Source organism: Sus scrofa, chromosome 13, assembly GCF_054392235.1.
Source record: "Sus scrofa isolate SSC_HxYL_T2T_F1_AM1 chromosome 13, Sscrofa_HxYL_maternal_Yorkshire_Landrace_v2.0, whole genome shotgun sequence".
Lineage (NCBI taxonomy): Eukaryota > Metazoa > Chordata > Mammalia > Artiodactyla > Suidae > Sus > Sus scrofa.
In genome coordinates this window covers 1,169,779-1,192,570 of record NC_139395.1, presented here as the reverse complement: position 1 = coordinate 1,192,570, position 22,792 = coordinate 1,169,779, and positions in this window count along the sequence as shown.

The following is a 22,792-nucleotide window of genomic DNA, read 5'->3' as shown; positions in this document are numbered from 1 at the left end:
AATAGAATAGAATAGAATAGAATAGAATAGAATAGAATAGAATAGAACAGAATAGAATAGAATAGAACAGAACAGAATAGAATAGAATAGAATAGAACAGAATAGAGCAGAATAGAATAGAACAGAACCGAATAGAATAGAAGAGAACTGAATAGAATAGAATAGAATAGAATAGAATAGAATAGAATAGAATAGAATAGAATAGAATAGAATAGAATAGAATAGAACAGAATAGAATATAATAGAATAGAACAGAACAGAATAGAATAGAATGGAATAGATCAGAATAGAATAGAATAGAGTAGAACAGAACAGAACAGAATAGAATCGAATAGAATCGAATAGAGTCGAATAGAGTCGAATAGAATAGAATACAATAGAATAGTGTCGAATCGAATAGAATCGAATAGAATTGAATAGAATAAAACAGAACAACAGAAAAAAATAGAATAGAAGAGAATAGAACAGAATAGAACAGAATATAATAGAATAGAATAGAAGAGAATAGAATAGAATAGAACAAAACAGAACAGAATAGAATAGAAGAGAATAAAATAGAATAGAACAGAATCGAATAGAACAGAATAGAATAGAATAGAACAGAACAGAATAGAGCAGAGTAGAATAGAACAAAATAGAATAGAATAGAATAGAATAGAATAGAATGGAATAGAACAAAACAGAACAGAACAGAAGAGAATGGAACAAAAGAGAATAGAATATAACAGAACAGAACAGAACAGAACAGAATGCAATAGATGAGAATAAAATAGAATGGAATAGAACAGAACAGAATAGAACAGAACAAAACAGAACAGAATAGAATAGAACATAATAGGATAGAACAGAACAGAATAGAATAGAATAGAACAGAACAAAATAGAATGGAACAGAATAGAATAGAATAGAACAGAACAGAACAGAACAGAACAGAATAGAATAGAATAGAACAGAAAGGAATACAACAGATCAGAATAGAATAGAATGGAACAGAACAGAATAGAATGGAACAGAATAGAATAGAACAGAACAGAATAGAATAGAATAGAACAGAACAGAATAGAATAGACTAGAATAGAAAAGAACAGAATAGAACAGAATAGAATAGTTTAGAATAGAATAGAATAGAAGAGAACAGAATAGAATAGACTAGAACAGCACAGAACAGAATAGAATCGAATAGAATCGAATAGAGTCGAATAGAGTCGAATAGAATAGAATACAATAGAATAGTGTCGAATCGAATAGTATCGAATAGAATCGAATAGAATAAAACAGAACAACAGAACAGAATAGAATAGAATAGAATAGAACAGAATAGAACAGAATATATAGAATAGAATAGAAGAGAATAGAGTAGAATAGAACAAAACAGAACAGAATAGAATAGAATAGAATAAAATAGAATAGAACAGAATAGAATAGAATAGAATAGAGCAGAATAGAGCAGAGTAGTATAGAACAAAGTAGAATAGAATAGAATAGAATGGAATAGAACAGAACAGAACGGAACAGAACAGAAGAGAATAAAACAAAATAGAATAGAAAAAAACAGAACAGAACAGAACAGAACAGAATGCAATAGATGAGAATAAAATAGAATGCAATAGAACAGAACAGAATAGAATAGAATAGAATAGAACAGAACAGAACAGAATAGAATAGAATAGAACAGAACAGAACAGAATAGAATGGACTAGAATAGAATAGAAGAGAACAGAATAGAATAGAATAGAATAGAACAGAATAAAATAGAATAGAATAGTAAAGAACAGAATATAATAGTTTAGAATAGAATAGAATAGAATAGAACAGAATAGATTAGAATAGATTAGAACAGAATAGAATAGCATAAAATACAACAGAATAGAATAGAATGGAACAGAATAGAATATAATAGAATAGAATAGAACAGAACAGAATAGAATAGAATAGAATAGAATGGAATAGAACAGAACAGAACGGAACAGAACAGAAGAGAATAAAACAAAATAGAATAGAATAAAACAGAACAGAACAGAACAGAACAGAATGCAATAGATGAGAATAAAATAGAATGCAATAGAACAGAACAGAATAGAATAGAATAGAATAGAACAGAACAGAACAGAATAGAATAGAATAGAACAGAACAGAACCGAATAGAATGGACTAGAATAGAATAGAAGAGAACAGAATAGAATAGAATAGAATAGAACAGAATAAAATAGAATAGAATAGTAAAGAACAGAATAGAACAGAATATAATAGTTTAGAATAGAATAGAATAGAATAGAACAGAATAGATTAGAATAGATTAGAACAGAATAGAATAGCATAAAATACAACAGAATAGAATAGAATGGAACAGAATAGAATATAATAAAATAGAATAGAACAGAACAGAATAGAATAGAATAGAATAGAATAGAATAGAATAGAACAGAACAGAATAGAACAGAATAGAATAGAACACAACAGAATAGAACAGAACAGAAGAGAATAGAATAGAATAAAATAGAACAGAATAGAATAGAATAGAATAGAATAGAATAGAACAGAATAGAATAGAATAGAACAGAACAGAATAGAATAGAATAGAAACGAACAGAGTAGAATAGATTAGAAAAGAATAGAATAGAACAGAATAGAATAGAATAGGACAGAAAAGAATAGGATAGAATAGAATAGAACACAAAAGAACATAATAGAATAGTATAGAATAGAATAGAATACAATAGAATAGAATAAAACAGAACAGAACAGAGTAGAACAGAATAGAATAGACTAGAATAGAGTAGAATAGGATAGAACAGAATAGAACAGAACAGAATGGAATAGAACAGAACAGAATAGAATAGAATAGAATAGAATAGAATAGAATAGAACAGAACAGAATAGAATAGAATAGAACAGAACAGAATAGAATAGAATAGAATAAAACAGAATAGAATAGAACAGAACAGAATAGAATTGAATAGAATAGAACAGAATAGAACAGAATAGAATAGAATAGAATAGAATAGAATAGAATAGAATAGAACAGAATAGAATAGATTAGAACAGAACAGAATAGAATAGAATAGAATAGAATAGAACAGAATAGAATAGAACAGAACCGAATAGAATAGAATGGAAGAGAACTGAATAGAATAGAATAGAATAGAATAGAATAGAATAGAATAGAATAGAATAGAACAGAATAGAATAGAATAGAATAGAACAGAACAGAATAGAATAGAATAGAATAGATCAGAATAGAATAGAATAGACTAGAACAGCACAGAACAGAATAGAATCGAATAGAATCGAATAGAGTCGAATAGAGTCGAATAGAATAGAATACAATAGAATAGTGTCGAATCGAATAGAATCGAATAGAATCGAATAGAATAAAACAGAACAACAGAACAGAATAGAATAGAAGAGAATAGAACAGAATAGAACAGAATATAATAGAATAGAAGAGAAGAGAATAGAATAGAATAGAACAAAACAGAACAGAATAGAATAGAAGAGAATAAAATAGAATAGAACAGAATCGAATAGAACAGAATAGAATAGAATAGAATAGAACAGAATAGAGCAGAGTAGAATACAACAAAATAGAACAGAATAGAATAGAATAGAATAGAATAGAATAGAACAGAATAGAATAGATTAGAACAGAACAGAATAGAATAGAATAGAATAGAATAGAACAGAATAGAATAGAACAGAACCGAATAGAATAGAATAGAAGAGAACTGAATAGAATAGAATAGAATAGAATAGAATAGAATAGAATAGAATAGAATAGAACAGAATAGAATAGAATAGAATAGAACAGAACAGAATAGAATAGAATAGAATAGATCAGAATAGAATAGAATAGAGTAGAACAGAACAGAACAGAATAGAATCGAATAGAATCGAATAGAGTCGAATAGAATAGAATACAATAGAATAGTGTCGAATCGAATAGAATAGAATAGAATAGAATTGAATAGAATAAAACAGAACAACAGAACAGAATAGAATAGAAGAGAATAGAACAGAATAGAGCAGAGTAGAATAGAACAAAATAGAATAGAATAGAATAGAATAGAATAGAATAGAATAGAATAGAATAGAATAGAATAGAACAGAATAGAATTGAAAGAATAGAATAGAATAGAACAGACTAGAATAGAATAGGACAGAAAAGAATAGAATAGGATAGAACAGAAAAGAACATAATTAAATAGAATAGAATAGAATAGAATAGAATAGAATACAATAGAATACAACAGAATAGAATAGAACAGAATAGAGCAGAGTAGAATAGAACAGAATAGAATAGCATAGATTACAACAGAATAGAAGAGAACAGAATAGAATAGAATAGAATAGAACAGACTAGAATAGCATAGAATACAACAGAATAGATTAGAATGGAACAGAACAGAATAGAATAGAATAGAACAGAACAGAACAGAATAGAACAGAACAGAATAGAATAGAATAGAATAGAACAGAATAGAATAGAATAGAACAGAACAGAATAGAATAGAATAGAATAGAACAGAATAGAGCAGAATAGAATAGAACAGAACCGAATAGAATAGAAGAGAACTGAATAGAATAGAATAGAATAGAATAGAATAGAATAGAATAGAATAGAATAGAACAGAATAGAATATAATAGAATAGAACAGAACAGAATAGAATAGAATGGAATAGATCAGAATAGAATAGAATAGAGTAGAACAGAACAGAACAGAATAGAATCGAATAGAATCGAATAGAGTCGAATAGAGTCGAATAGAATAGAATACAATAGAATAGTGTCGAATCGAATAGAATCGAATAGAATTGAATAGAATAAAACAGAACAACAGAAAAAAATAGAATAGAAGAGAATAGAACAGAATAGAACAGAATATAATAGAATAGAATAGAAGAGAATAGAATAGAATAGAACAAAACAGAACAGAATAGAATAGAAGAGAATAAAATAGAATAGAACAGAATCGAATAGAACAGAATAGAATAGAATAGAACAGAACAGAATAGAGCAGAGTAGAATAGAACAAAATAGAATAGAATAGAATAGAATAGAATAGAATGGAATAGAACAAAACAGAACAGAACAGAAGAGAATGGAACAAAAGAGAATAGAATATAACAGAACAGAACAGAACAGAACAGAATGCAATAGATGAGAATAAAATAGAATGGAATAGAACAGAACAGAATAGAACAGAACAAAACAGAACAGAATAGAATAGAACATAATAGGATAGAACAGAACAGAATAGAATAGAATAGAACAGAACAGAATAGAATGGAACAGAATAGAATAGAACAGAACAGAATAGAATAGAATAGAACAGAACAGAATAGAATAGACTAGAATAGAAAAGAACAGAATAGAACAGAATAGAATAGTTTAGAATAGAATAGAATAGAAGAGAACAGAATAGAATAGACTAGAACAGCACAGAACAGAATAGAATCGAATAGAATCGAATAGAGTCGAATAGAGTCGAATAGAATAGAATACAATAGAATAGTGTCGAATCGAATAGTATCGAATAGAATCGAATAGAATAAAACAGAACAACAGAACAGAATAGAATAGAATAGAATAGAACAGAATAGAACAGAATATATAGAATAGAATAGAAGAGAATAGAGTAGAATAGAACAAAACAGAACAGAATAGAATAGAATAGAATAAAATAGAATAGAACAGAATAGAATAGAATAGAATAGAGCAGAATAGAGCAGAGTAGAATAGAACAAAGTAGAATAGAATAGAATAGAATGGAATAGAACAGAACAGAACGGAACAGAACAGAATAGAATAAAACAAAATAGAATAGAATAAAACAGAAGAGAACAGAACAGAACAGAATGCAATAGATGAGAATAAAATAGAATGCAATAGAACAGAACAGAATAGAATAGAATAGAATAGAACAGAACAGAAAAGAATAGAATAGAATAGAACAGAACAGAACCGAATAGAATGGACTAGAATAGAATAGAAGAGAACAGAATAGAATAGAATAGAATAGAACAGAATAAAATAGAATAGAATAGTAAAGAACAGAATAGAACAGAATATAATAGTTTAGAATAGAATAGAATAGAATAGAACAGAATAGATTAGAATAGATTAGAACAGAATAGAATAGCATAAAATACAACAGAATAGAATAGAATGGAACAGAATAGAATATAATAGAATAGAATAGAACAGAACAGAATAGAATAGAATAGAATAGAATGGAATAGAACAGAACAGAACGGAACAGAACAGAAGAGAATAAAACAAAATAGAATAGAATAAAACAGAACAGAACAGAACAGAACAGAATGCAATAGATGAGAATAAAATAGAATGCAATAGAACAGAACAGAATAGAATAGAATAGAATAGAACAGAACAGAACAGAATAGAATAGAATAGAACAGAACAGAACCGAATAGAATGGACTAGAATAGAATAGAAGAGAACAGAATAGAATAGAATAGAATAGAACAGAATAAAATAGAATAGAATAGTAAAGAACAGAATAGAACAGAATATAATAGTTTAGAATAGAATAGAATAGAATAGAACAGAATAGATTAGAATAGATTAGAACAGAATAGAATAGCATAAAATACAACAGAATAGAATAGAATGGAACAGAATAGAATATAATAGAATAGAATAGAACAGAACAGAATAGAATAGAATAGAATAGAATAGAATAGAACAGAACAGAATAGAACAGAATAGAATAGAACACAACAGAATAGAACAGAAAAGAAGAGAATAGAATAGAATAAATTAGAACAGAATAGAATAGAATAGAATAGAATAGAATAGAATAGAATAGAACAGAACAGAATAGAATAGAATAGAATAGAATAGAAACGAACAGAGTAGAATAGATTAGAAAAGAATAGAATAGAACAGAATAGAATAGAATAGGACAGAAAAGAATAGAATAGAATAGAATAGAACACAAAAGAACATAATAGAATAGTATAGAATAGAATAGAATACAACAGAATAGAATAAAACAGAACAGAACAGAGTAGAACAGAATAGAATAGACTAGAATAGAGTAGAATAGAAAAGAACAGAATAGAACAGAACAGAATGGAATAGAACAGAATAGAATAGAATAGAATAGAATAGAATAGAATAGAATAGAATAGAATAGAACAGAACAGAATAGAATAGAATAGAACAGAACAGAATAGAATAGAATAGAATAAAACAGAATAGAATAGAACAGAACAGAATAGAATTGAATAGAATAGAACAGAATAGAACAGAATAGAATAGAATAGAATAGAATAGAATAGAATAGAATAGAACAGAATAGAATAGATTAGAACAGAACAGAATAGAATAGAATAGAATAGAATAGAACAGAATAGAATAGAACAGAACCGAATAGAATAGAATGGAAGAGAACTGAATAGAATAGAATTGAATAGAATAGAATAGAATAGAATAGAATAGAATAGAATAGAATAGAATAGAACAGAATAGAATAGATTAGAATAGAACAGAACAGAATAGAATAGAATAGAATAGATCAGAATAGAATAGAATAGACTAGAACAGCACAGAACAGAATAGAATCGAATAGAATCGAATAGAGTCGAATAGAGTCGAATAGAATAGAATACAATAGAATAGTGTCGAATCGAATAGAATCGAATAGAATAAAACAGAACAACAGAACAGAATAGAATAGAAGAGAATAGAACAGAATAGAACAGAATATAATAGAATAGAAGAGAAGAGAATAGAATAGAATAGAACAAAACAGAACAGAATAGAATAGAAAAGAATAAAATAGAATAGAACAGAATCGAATAGAACAGAATAGAATAGAATAGAATAGAACAGAATAGAGCAGAGTAGAATACAACAAAATAGAACAGAATAGAATAGAATAGAATAGAATAGAATAGAATAGAACAGAATAGAATAGATTAGAACAGAACAGAATAGAATAGAATAGAATAGAATAGAACAGAATAGAATAGAACAGAACCGAATAGAATAGAATAGAAGAGAACTGAATAGAATAGAATAGAATAGAATAGAATAGAATAGAATAGAATAGAAGAGAACAGAATAGAATAGAATAGAAAAGAATAGAATAGAATAGATCAGAATAGAATAGAATAGAGTAGAACAGAACAGAACAGAATAGAATCGAATAGAGTCGAATAGAGTCGAATAGAATAGAATAGTGTCGAATCGAATAGAATCGAATAGAAATGAATAGAATAAAACAGAACAACAGAACAGAATAGAATAGAATAGAATAGAACAGAATATATAGAAGAGAATAGAATAGAATAGAACAAAACAGAACAGAATAGAATAGAATAGAATAAAATAGAATAGAACAGAATAGAATAGAACAGAATAGAATAGAATAGAATAGAACAGAATAGAGCAGAGTAGAATACAACAAAATAGAATAGAATAGAATAGAATAGAATAGAATAGAATGGAATAGAATGGAATAGAACAAAACAGAACAGAACAGAACAGAAGAGAATAGAACAAAAGAGAATAGAATACAACAGAACAGAACAGAACAGAACAGAATGCAATACATGAGAATAAAATAGAAGGGAATGGAACAGAACAGAATAGAATAGAATAGAATAGAACAGAACAGAACAGAATAGAATAGAATAGAACAGAACAGAACCGAATAGAATGGACTAGAATAGAATAGAAGAGAACAGAATAGAATAGAATAGAATAGAACAGAATAAAATAGAATAGAATAGTGAAGAACAGAATAGAACAGAATATAATAGTTTAGAATAGAATAGAATAGAATAGAACAGAATAGATTAGAATAGATTAGAACAGAATAGAATAGCATAAAATACAACAGAATAGAATAGAATGGAACAGAATAGAATATAATAGAATAGAATAGAACAGAACAGAATAGAATAGAATAGAATAGAATAGAATAGAACAGAACAGAATAGAACAGAATAGAATAGAACACAACAGAATAGAACAGAAAAGAAGAGAATAGAATAGAATAAATTAGAACAGAATAGAATAGAATAGAATAGAATAGAATAGAATAGAATAGAACAGAACAGAATAGAATAGAATAGAATAGAATAGAAACGAACAGAGTAGAATAGATTAGAAAAGAATAGAATAGAACAGAATAGTATAGAATAGGACAGAAAAGAATAGAATAGAATAGAATAGAACACAAAAGAACATAATAGAATAGTATAGAATAGAATAGAATACAACAGAATAGAATAAAACAGAACAGAACAGAGTAGAACAGAATAGAATAGACTAGAATAGAGTAGAATAGAAAAGAACAGAATAGAACAGAACAGAATGGAATAGAACAGAATAGAATAGAATAGAATAGAATAGAATAGAATAGAATAGAATAGAATAGAATAGAATAGAATAGAACAGAACAGAATAGAATAGAATAGAACAGAACAGAATAGAATAGAATAGAATAAAACAGAATAGAATAGAACAGAACAGAATAGAATTGAATAGAATAGAACAGAATAGAACAGAATAGAATAGAATAGAATAGAATAGAATAGAATAGAATAGAACAGAATAGAATAGATTAGAACAGAACAGAATAGAATAGAATAGAATAGAATAGAACAGAATAGAATAGAACAGAACCGAATAGAATAGAATGGAAGAGAACTGAATAGAATAGAATAGAATAGAATAGAATAGAATAGAATAGAATAGAACAGAATAGAATAGAATAGAATAGAACAGAACAGAATAGAATAGAATAGAATAGATCAGAATAGAATAGAATAGACTAGAACAGCACAGAACAGAATAGAATCGAATAGAATCGAATAGAGTCGAATAGAGTCGAATAGAATAGAATACAATAGAATAGTGTCGAATCGAATAGAATCGAATAGAATAAAACAGAACAACAGAACAGAATAGAATAGAAGAGAATAGAACAGAATAGAACAGAATATAATAGAATAGAAGAGAAGAGAATAGAATAGAATAGAACAAAACAGAACAGAATAGAATAGAAGAGAATAAAATAGAATAGAACAGAATCGAATAGAACAGAATAGAATAGAATAGAATAGAACAGAATAGAGCAGAGTAGAATACAACAAAATAGAACAGAATAGAATAGAATAGAATAGAATAGAATAGAATAGAACAGAATAGAATAGATTAGAACAGAACAGAATAGAATAGAATAGAATAGAATAGAACAGAATAGAATAGAACAGAACCGAATAGAATAGAATAGAAGAGAACTGAATAGAATAGAATAGAATAGAATAGAATAGAATAGAATAGAATAGAAGAGAACAAAATAGAATAGAATAGAAAAGAATAGAATAGAATAGATCAGAATAGAATAGAATAGAGTAGAACAGAACAGAACAGAATAGAATCGAATAGAGTCGAATAGAGTCGAATAGAATAGAATACAATAGAATAGTGTCGAATCGAATAGAATCGAATAGAAATGAATAGAATAAAACAGAACAACAGAACAGAATAGAATAGAATAGAATAGAACAGAATATATAGAAGAGAATAGAATAGAATAGAACAAAACAGAACAGAATAGAATAGAATAGAATAAAATAGAATAGAACAGAATAGAATAGAACAGAATAGAATAGAATAGAATAGAACAGAATAGAGCAGAGTAGAATACAACAAAATAGAATAGAATAGAATAGAATAGAATAGAATAGAATGGAATAGAATGGAATAGAACAAAACAGAACAGAACAGAACAGAAGAGAATAGAACAAAAGAGAATAGAATACAACAGAACAGAACAGAACAGAACAGAATGCAATACATGAGAATAAAATAGAAGGGAATGGAACAGAATAGAATAGAACAGAACAAAACAGAACAGAATAGAATAGAACATAATAGGATAGAACAGAACAGAATAGAATAGAATAGAACAGAACAAAATAGAATGGAACAGAATAGAATAGAATAGAACAGAACAGAACAGAACAGAACAGAATAGAATAGAATAGAACAGAAAGGAATACAACAGATCAGAATAGAATAGAATAGAACAGAACAGAAGAGAATGGAACAGAATAGAATAGAACAGAACATAATAGAATAGAATAGAACAGAACAGAATAGAATAGAATAGAATAGAGAAGAACAGAATAGAACAGAATAGAATAGTTTAGAATAGAATAGAATAGAAGAGAACAGAATAGAATAGACTAGAACAGCACAGAACAGAATAGAATCGAATAGAATCGAATAGAGTCGAATAGAGTCGAATAGAATAGAATACAATAGAATAGTGTCGAATCGAATAGAATCGAATAGAATCGAATAGAATAAAACAGAACAACAGAACAGAATAGAATAGAACAGAATAGAACAGAATATATAGAAGAGAATAGAAGAGAATAGAACAAAACAGAACAGAATAGAATAGAATAGAATAAAATAGAATAGAACAGAATAGAATAGAACAGAATAGAATAGAATAGAATAGAACAGAATAGAGCAGAGTAGAATAGAACAAAATAGAATAGAATAGAATAGAATGGAATAGAACAGAACAGAACAGAACAGAACAGAAGAGAATAGAAAAAAATAGAATAGAATAAAACAGAACAGAACAGAACAGAACAGAATGCAATAGATGAGATTAAAATAGAATGCAATAGAACAGAACAGAATAGAATAGAATAGAATGGAACAGAACAGAATAGAACAGAACAGAATAGAATAGAATAGAACAGAACAGAACCGAATAGAATGGACTACAATAGAATAGAAGAGAAGAGAATAGAATAGAATAGAATAGAACAGAATAGAATAGAATAGAATAGTAAAGAACAGAATAGAACAGAATATAATAGTTTAGAATAGTATAGAATAGAATAGAACAGAATAGATTAGAATAGATTAGAACAGAATAGAATAGCATAGAATACAACAGAATAGAATAGAATGGAACAGAGTAGAATATAATAGAATAGAATAGAACAGAACAGAATAGAATAGAATAGAATAGAACAGAACAGAATAGAACAGAATAGAATAGAACACAACAGAATAGAACAGAACAGAAGAGAATAGAATAGAGTAGAATAGAACAGAATAGAATAGAAGAGAACAGAATATAATATAATAGAATAGAATAGAATAGAATAGAATAGAATAGAATAGAATAGAACAGAACAGAATAGAATAGAATAGAATAGAATAGAAATGAACAGAGTAGAATAGATTAGAAAAGAATAGAATAGAACAGAATAGAATAGAATAGAATAGAATAGAACAAAACAGAACAGAATAGAATAGAATAGAATAAAATAGAATAGAACAGAATAGAATAGAACAGAATAGAATAGAATAGAATAGAACAGAATAGAGCAGAGTAGAATAGAACAAAATAGAATAGAATAGAATAGAATGGAATAGAACAGAACAGAACAGAACAGAACAGAAGAGAATAGAACAAAATAGAATAGAATAAAACAGAACAGAACACAACAGAACAGAATGCAATAGATGAGAATAAAATAGAATGCAATAGAACAGAACAGAATAGAATAGAATAGAATAGAACAGAACAGAATAGAACAGAACTGAATAGAATAGAATAGAACAGAACAGAACCGAATAGAATGGACTAGAATAGAATAGAAGAGAACAGAATAGAATAGAATAGAATAGAACAGAATAGAATAGAATAGAATAGTAAAGAACAGAATAGAACAGAATATAATAGTTTAGAATAGAATAGAATAGAATAGAACAGAATAGATTAGAATAGATTAGAACAGAATAGAATAGCATAGAATACAACAGAATAGAATAGAATGGAACAGAATAGAATATAATAGAATAGAATAGAACAGAACAGAATAGAACAGAATAGAATAGAACACAACAGAATAGAACAGAACAGAAGAGAATACAATAGAATAGAATAGAACAGAATAGAATAGAATAGAACAGAACAGAACAGAATAGAATAGAATAGAATAGAAACGAACAGAGTAGAATAGATTAGAAAAGAATAGAATAGAACAGAATAGAATAGAATAGGACAGAAAAGAATAGAATGGAATAGGATAGAACACAAAAGAACATAATAGAATAGAATAGAATAGAATACAACAGAATAGAATAAAACAGAACAGAACAGAGTAGAACAGAATAGAATAGACTAGAATAGAGTAGAATAGAATAGAACAGAATAGAACAGAACAGAATGGAATAGAACAGAATAGAATAGAAGAGAAGAGAATAGAATAGAATAGAATAGAACAGAATAGAATAGAATAGAACAGAACAGAATTGAATAGAATAGAATAGAACAGAATAGAATAGAACAGAACAGAATAGAATACAAAAGAATAGAACAGAATAGAACAGAATAGAATAGAATAGAATAGAATAGAATAGAATAGAATAGAACAGAATAGAATAGATTAGAACAGAACAGAATAGAATAGAATAGAATAGAACAGAATAGAATAGAGCAGAACCGAATAGAATAGAAGAGAACTGAATAGAATAGAATAGAATAGAATAGAATAGAATAGAATAGAATAGAATAGAATAGAATAGAATAGAACAGAATAGAATAGAATAGAATAGAATAGAACAGAACAGAATAGAATAGAATAGAATAGATCAGAATAGAATAGAATAGAGTAGAACAGAACAGAACAGAATAGAATCGAATAGAATCGAATAGAGTCGAATAGAATAGAATACAATAGAATAGTGTCGAATCGAATAGAATCGAATAGAATTGAATAGAATAAAACATAACAACAGAACAGAATAGAATAGAAGAGAATAGAACAGAATAGAACAGAATATAATAGAATAGAATAGAAGAGAATACAATAGAATAGAACAAAACAGAACAGAATAGAATAGAAGAGAATAAAATAGAATAGAACAGAATCGAATAGAACAGAATAGAATAGAATAGAATAGAACAGAATAGAGAAGAGTAGAATAGAACAAAATAGAATAGAATAGAATAGAATAGAATAGAATAGAATAGAATAGAATAGAATAGAATAGAATGGAATAGAATGGAATAGAACAAAACAGAACAGAACAGAACAGAAGAGAATAGAACAAAATAGAATAGAATAAAACAGAACAGAACACAACAGAACAGAATGCAATAGATGAGAATAAAATAGAATGCAATAGAACAGAACAGAATAGAATAGAATAGAATGGAACAGAACAGAATAGAACAGAACAGAATAGAATAGAATAGAACAGAACAGAACCGAATAGAATGGACTAGAATAGAATAGAAGAGAACAGAATAGAATAGAATAGAATAGAACAGAATAGAATAGAATAGAATAGTAAAGAACAGAATAGTAGAGAATATAATAGTTTAGAATAGAACAGAACAGAACAGAACAGAACAGAATAGAATAGAATAGAACAGAAAGGAATACAACAGATCAGAATAGAATAGAATAGAACAGAACAGAAGAGAATGGAACAGAATAGAATAGAACAGAACAGAATAGAATAGAATAGAACAGAACAGAATAGAATAGAATAGAATAGAGAAGAACAGAATAGAACAGAATAGAATAGTTTAGAATAGAATAGAATAGAAGGGAACAGAATAGAATAGACTAGAACAGCACAGAACAGAATAGAATCGAATAGAATCGAATAGAGTCGAATAGAGTCGAATAGAATAGAATACAATAGAATAGTGTCGAATCGAATAGAATCGAATAGAATCGAATAGAATAAAACAGAACAACAGAACAGAATAGAATAGAATAGAATAGAACAGAATATATAGAAGAGAATAGAAGAGAATAGAACAAAACAGAACAGAATAGAATAGAATAGAATAAAATAGAATAGAACAGAATAGAATAGAACAGAATAGAATAGAATAGAATAGAACAGAATAGAGCAGAGTAGAATAGAACAAAATAGAATAGAATAGAATAGAATGGAATAGAACAGAACAGAACAGAACAGAACAGAAGAGAATAGAACAAAATAGAATAGAATAAAACAGAACAGAACAGAACAGAACAGAATGCAATAGATGAGATTAAAATAGAATGCAATAGAACAGAACAGAATAGAATAGAATAGAATGGAACAGAACAGAATAGAACAGAACAGAATAGAATAGAATAGAACAGAACAGAACCGAATAGAATGGACTACAATAGAATAGAAGAGAAGAGAATAGAATAGAATAGAATAGAACAGAATAGAATAGAATAGAATAGTAAAGAACAGAATAGAACAGAATATAATAGTTTAGAATAGTATAGAATAGAATAGAACAGAATAGATTAGAATAGATTAGAACAGAATAGAATAGCATAGAATACAACAGAATAGAATAGAATGGAACAGAGTAGAATATAATAGAATAGAATAGAACAGAACAGAATAGAATAGAATAGAATAGAACAGAACAGAATAGAACAGAATAGAATAGAACACAACAGAATAGAACAGAACAGAAGAGAATAGAATAGAGTAGAATAGAACAGAATAGAATAGAAGAGAACAGAATATAATATAATAGAATAGAATAGAATAGAATAGAATAGAATAGAACAGAACAGAATAGAATAGAATAGAATAGAATAGAAATGAACAGAGTAGAATAGATTAGAAAAGAATAGAATAGAACAGAATAGAATAGAATAGAATAGAATAGAATAGAACAAAACAGAACAGAATAGAATAGAATAGAATAAAATAGAATAGAACAGAATAGAATAGAACAGAATAGAATAGAATAGAATAGAACAGAATAGAGCAGAGTAGAATAGAACAAAATAGAATAGAATAGAATAGAATGGAATAGAACAGAACAGAACAGAACAGAACAGAAGAGAATAGAACAAAATAGAATAGAATAAAACAGAACAGAACACAACAGAACAGAATGCAATAGATGAGAATAAAATAGAATGCAATAGAACAGAACAGAATAGAATAGAATAGAATAGAACAGAACAGAATAGAACAGAACTGAATAGAATAGAATAGAACAGAACAGAACCGAATAGAATGGACTAGAATAGAATAGAAGAGAACAGAATAGAATAGAATAGAAGAGAACAGAATAGAATAGAATAGAATAGTAAAGAACAGAATAGAACAGAATATAATAGTTTAGAATAGAATAGAATAGAATAGAACAGAATAGATTAGAATAGATTAGAACAGAATAGAATAGCATAGAATACAACAGAATAGAATAGAATGGAACAGAATAGAATATAATAGAATAGAATAGAACAGAACAGAATAGAATAGAATAGAATAGAACAGAACAGAATAGAACAGAATAGAATAGAACACAACAGAATAGAACAGAACAGAAGAGAATACAATAGAATAGAATAGAACAGAATAGAATAGAATAGAACAGAACAGAACAGAATAGAATAGAATAGAATAGAAACGAACAGAGTAGAATAGATTAGAAAAGAATAGAATAGAACAGAATAGAATAGAATAGGACAGAAAAGAATAGAATGGAATAGGATAGAACACAAAAGAACATAATAGAATAGAATAGAATAGAATACAACAGAATAGAATAAAACAGAACAGAACAGAGTAGAACAGAATAGAATAGACTAGAATAGAGTAGAATAGAATAGAACAGAATAGAACAGAACAGAATGGAATAGAACAGAATAGAATAGAAGAGAAGAGAATAGAATAGAATAGAATAGAACAGAATAGAATAGAATAGAACAGAACAGAATTGAATAGAATAGAATAGAACAGAATAGAATAGAACAGAACAGAATAGAATACAAAAGAATAGAAGAGAATAGAACAGAATAGAATAGAATAGAATAGAATAGAATAGAATAGAATAGAACAGAATAGAATAGATTAGAACAGAACAGAATAGAATAGAATAGAATAGAACAGAATAGAATAGAACAGAACCGAATAGAATAGAAGAGAACTGAATAGAATAGAATAGAATAGAATAGAATAGAATAGAATAGAATAGAATAGAATAGAATAGAATAGAACAGAATAGAATAGAATAGAATAGAATAGAACAGAACAGAATAGAATAGAATAGAATAGATCAGAATAGAATAGAATAGAGTAGAACAGAACAGAACAGAATAGAATCGAATAGAATCGAATAGAGTCGAATAGAATAGAATACAATAGAATAGTGTCGAATCGAATAGAATCGAATAGAATTGAATAGAATAAAACATAACAACAGAACAGAATAGAATAGAAGAGAATAGAACAGAATAGAACAGAATATAATAGAATAGAATAGAAGAGAATACAATAGAATAGAACAAAACAGAACAGAATAGAATAGAAGAGAATAAAATAGAATAGAACAGAATCGAATAGAACAGAATAGAATAGAATAGAATAGAACAGAATAGAGAAGAGTAGAATAGAACAAAATAGAATAGAATAGAATAGAATAGAATAGAATAGAATAGAATAGAATAGAATAGAATAGAATAGAATGGAATAGAATGGAATAGAACAAAACAGAACAGAACAGAACAGAAGAGAATAGAACAAAATAGAATAGAATAAAACAGAACAGAACACAACAGAACAGAATGCAATAGATGAGAATAAAATAGAATGCAATAGAACAGAACAGAATAGAATAGAATAGAATGGAACAGAACAGAATAGAACAGAACAGAATAGAATAGAATAGAACAGAACAGAACCGAATAGAATGGACTAGAATAGAATAGAAGAGAACAGAATAGAATAGAATAGAATAGAACAGAATAGAATAGAATAGAATAGTAAAGAACAGAATAGTACAGAATATAATAGTTTAGAATAGAACAGAACAGAACAGAACAGAACAGAATAGAATAGAATAGAACAGAAAGGAATACAACAGATCAGAATAGAATAGAATAGAACAGAACAGAAGAGAATGGAACAGAATAGAATAGAACAGAACAGAATAGAATAGAATAGAACAGAACAGAATAGAATAGAATAGAATAGAGAAGAACAGAATAGAACAGAATAGAATAGTTTAGAATAGAATAGAATAGAAGGGAACAGAATAGAATAGACTAGAACAGCACAGAACAGAATAGAATCGAATAGAATCGAATAGAGTCGAATAGAGTCGAATAGAATAGAATACAATAGAATAGTGTCGAATCGAATAGAATCGAATAGAATCGAATAGAATAAAACAGAACAACAGAACAGAATAGAATAGAATAGAATAGAACAGAATATATAGAAGAGAATAGAAGAGAATAGAACAAAACAGAACAGAATAGAATAGAATAGAATAAAATAGAATAGAACAGAATAGAATAGAACAGAATAGAATAGAATAGAATAGAACAGAATAGAGCAGAGTAGAATAGAACAAAATAGAATAGAATAGAATAGAATGGAATAGAACAGAACAGAACAGAACAGAACAGAAGAGAATAGAACAAAATAGAATAGAATAAAACAGAACAGAACAGAACAGAACAGAATGCAATAGATGAGATTAAAATAGAATGCAATAGAACAGAACAGAATAGAATAGAATAGAATGGATCAGAACAGAATAGAACAGAACAGAATAGAATAGAATAGAACAGAACAGAACCGAATAGAATGGACTACAATAGAATAGAAGAGAAGAGAATAGAATAGAATAGAATAGAACAGAATAGAATAGAATAGAATAGTAAAGAACAGAATAGAACAGAATATAATAGTTTAGAATAGAATAGAATAGAATAGAACAGAATAGATTAGAATAGATTAGAACAGAATAGAATAGCATAGAATACAACAGAATAGAATAGAATGGAACAGAGTAGAATATAATAGAATAGAATAGAACAGAACAGAATAGAATAGAATAGAATAGAACAGAAAAGAATAGAACAGAATAGAATAGAACACAACAGAATAGAACAGAACAGAAGAGAATAGAATAGAGTAGAATAGAACAGAATAGAATAGAATAGAACAGAATGTAATATAATAGAATAGAATAGAATAGAATAGAATAAAATAGAATAGAACAGAATAGAATAGAATAGAATAGAATAGAATAGAAATGAACAGAGTAGAATAGATTAGAATAGAATAGAATAGAATAGAATAGAACAAAACAGAACAGAATAGAATAGAATAGAATAAAATAGAATAGAACAGAATAGAATAGAACAGAATAGAAAAGAATAGAATAGAACAGAATAGAGCAGAGTAGAATAGAACAAAATAGAATAGAATAGAATAGAATGGAATAGAACAGAACAGAACAGAACAGAACAGAAGAGAATAGAACAAAATAGAATAGAATAAAACAGAACAGAACAGAATTCAATAGATGAGAATAAAATAGAATGCAATAGAACAGAACAGAATAGAATAGAATAGAATAGAAATGAACAGAGTAGAATAGATTAGAAAAGAATAGAATAGAACAGAATAGAATAGAATAGAATAGAATAGAATAGAATAGAATAGAATAAAATAGAATAGAACAGAATAGAATAGAACAGAATATAATAGAATAGAATAGAATAGAATAGAATAGAATAGAATAGAATAGAATAAAATAGAATAGAACAGAATAGAATAGAATAGAATAGAATAGAAATGAACAGAGTAGAATAGATTAGAATAGAATAGAATAGAATAGAACAAAACAGAACAGAATAGAATAGAATAGAATAAAATAGAATAGAACAGAATAGAATAGAACAGAATAGAATAGAATAGAATAGAACAGAATAGAGCAGAGTAGAATAGAACAAAATAGAATAGAATAGAATAGAATGGAATAGAACAGAACAGAACAGAACAGAACAGAACAGAAGAGAATAGAACAAAATAGAATAGAATAAAACAGAACAGAACAGAATTCAATAGATGAGAATAAAATAGAATGCAATAGAACAGAACAGAATAGAATAGAATAGAATAGAACAGAACAGAATAGAACAGAACTGAATAGAATAGAATAGAACAGAACAGAACCGAATAGAATGGACTAGAATAGAATAGAAGAGAACAGAATAGAATAGAATAGAATAGAACAGAATAGAATAGAATAGAATAGAATAGTAAAGAACAGAATAGAACAGAATATAATAGTTTAGAATAGAATAGAATAGAATAGAACAGAATAGATTAGAAGAGAATAGAATAGCATAGAATACAACAGAATAGAATAGAATGGAACTGAATAGAATATAATAGAATAGAATAGAACAGAACAGAATAGAATAGAATAGAATAGAACAGAACAGAATAGAACAGAATAGAATAGAACACAACAGAATAGAACAGAACAGAAGAGAATACAATAGAATAGAATAGAACAGAATAGAATAGAATAGAACAGAACAGAATAGAATAGAATAGAATAGAATAGAAACGAACAGAGTAGAATAGATTAGAAAAGAATAGAATAGAACAGAATAGAATAGAATAGGACAGAAAAGAATAGAATGGAATAGGATAGAACACAAAAGAACATAATAGAATAGTATAGAATAGAATAGAATACAACAGAATAGAATAAAACAGAACAGAACAGAGTAGAACAGAATAGAATAGACTAGAATAGAGTAGAATAGAATAGAACAGAATAGAACAGAACAGAATGGAATAGAACAGAATAGAATAGAAGAGAAGAGAATAGAATAGAATAGAATAGAACAGAATAGAATAGAATAGAACAGAACAGAATTGAATAGAATAGAATAGAACAGAATAGAATAGAACAGAACAGAATAGAATACAAAAGAATAGAAGAGAATAGAACAGAATAGAATAGAATAGAATAGAATAGAATAGAATAGAATAGAACAGAATAGAATAGATTAGAACAGAACAGAATAGAATAGAATAGAATAGAACAGAATAGAATAGAACAGAACCGAATAGAATAGAAGAGAACTGAATAGAATAGAATAGAATAGAATAGAATAGAATAGAATAGAATAGAATAGAATAGAATAGAATAGAATAGAATAGAACAGAATAGAATAGAATAGAATAGAATAGAATAGAACAGAACAGAATAGAATAGAATAGATCAGAATAGAATAGAATAGAGTAGAACAGAACAGAACAGAATAGAATCGAATAGAATCGAATAGAGTCGAATAGAATAGAATACAATAGAATAGTGTCGAATCGAATAGAATCGAATAGAATTGAAGAGAATAAAACATAACAACAGAACAGAATAGAATAGAAGAGAATAGAACAGAATAGAACAGAATATAATAGAATAGAATAGAAGAGAATACAATAGAATAGAACAAAACAGAACAGAATAGAATAGAAGAGAATAAAATAGAATAGAAGAGAATCGAATAGAACAGAATAGAATAGAATAGAATAGAACAGAATAGAGAAGAGTAGAATAGAACAAAATAGAATAGAATAGAATAGAATAGAATAGAATAGAATAGAATAGAATAGAATGGAATAGAATGGAATAGAACAAAACAGAACAGAACAGAACAGAAGAGAATAGAACAAAATAGAATAGAATAAAACAGAACAGAACACAACAGAACAGAATGCAATAGATGAGAATAAAATAGAATGCAATAGAACAGAACAGAATAGAATAGAATAGAATGGAACAGAACAGAATAGAACAGAACAGAATAGAATAGAATAGAACAGAACAGAACCGAATAGAATGGACTAGAATAGAATAGAAGAGAACAGAATAGAATAGAATAGAATAGAACAGAATAGAATAGAATAGAATAGTAAAGAACAGAATAGAAGAGAATATAATAGTTTAGAAAGAATAGAATAGAAAAGAACAGGATAGATTAGAATAGATTAGAACAGAATAGAATAGCATAGAATACAACAGAATAGAATAGAATGGAACAGAATAGAATATAATAGAATAGAATAGAACAGAACAGAATAGAATAGAATAGAATAGAACAGAACAGAATAGAACAGAATAGAATAGAACACAACAGAATAGAACAGAACAGAAGAGAATACAATAGAATAGAATAGAACAGAACAGAATAGAATAGAATGGAACAGAATAGAATATAATAGAATAGAATAGAACAGAACAGAATAGAATAGAATAGAATAGAACAGAACAGAATAGAACAGAATAGAATAGAACACAACAGAATAGAACAGAACAGAAGAGAATGGAACAGAATAGAATAGAACAGAACAGAATAGAATAGAATGGAACAGAACAGAATAGAATAGAATAGAATAGAGAAGAACAGAATAGAACAGAATAGAATAGTTTAGAATAGAATACAATAGAAGAGAACAGAATAGAATAGACTAGAACAGCACAGAACAGAATAGAATCGAATAGAATCGAATAGAGTCGAATAGAGTCGAATAGAATAGAATACAATAGAATAGTGTCGAATCGAATAGAATCGAATAGAATCGAATAGAATAAAACAGAACAACAGAACAGAATAGAATAGAATAGAATAGAACAGAATATATAGAAGAGAATAGAATAGAATAGAACAAAACAGAACAGAATAGAATAGAATAGAATAAAATAGAATAGAACAGAATAGAATAGAACAGAATAGAATAGAATAGAATAGAACAGAATAGAGCAGAGTAGAATAGAACAAAATAGAATAGAATAGAATAGAATGGAATAGAACAGAACAGAACAGAACAGAACAGAAGAGAATAGAACAAAATAGAATAGAATAAAACAGAACAGAACAGAATGCAATAGATGAGAATAAAATAGAATGCAATAGAACAGAACAGAATAGA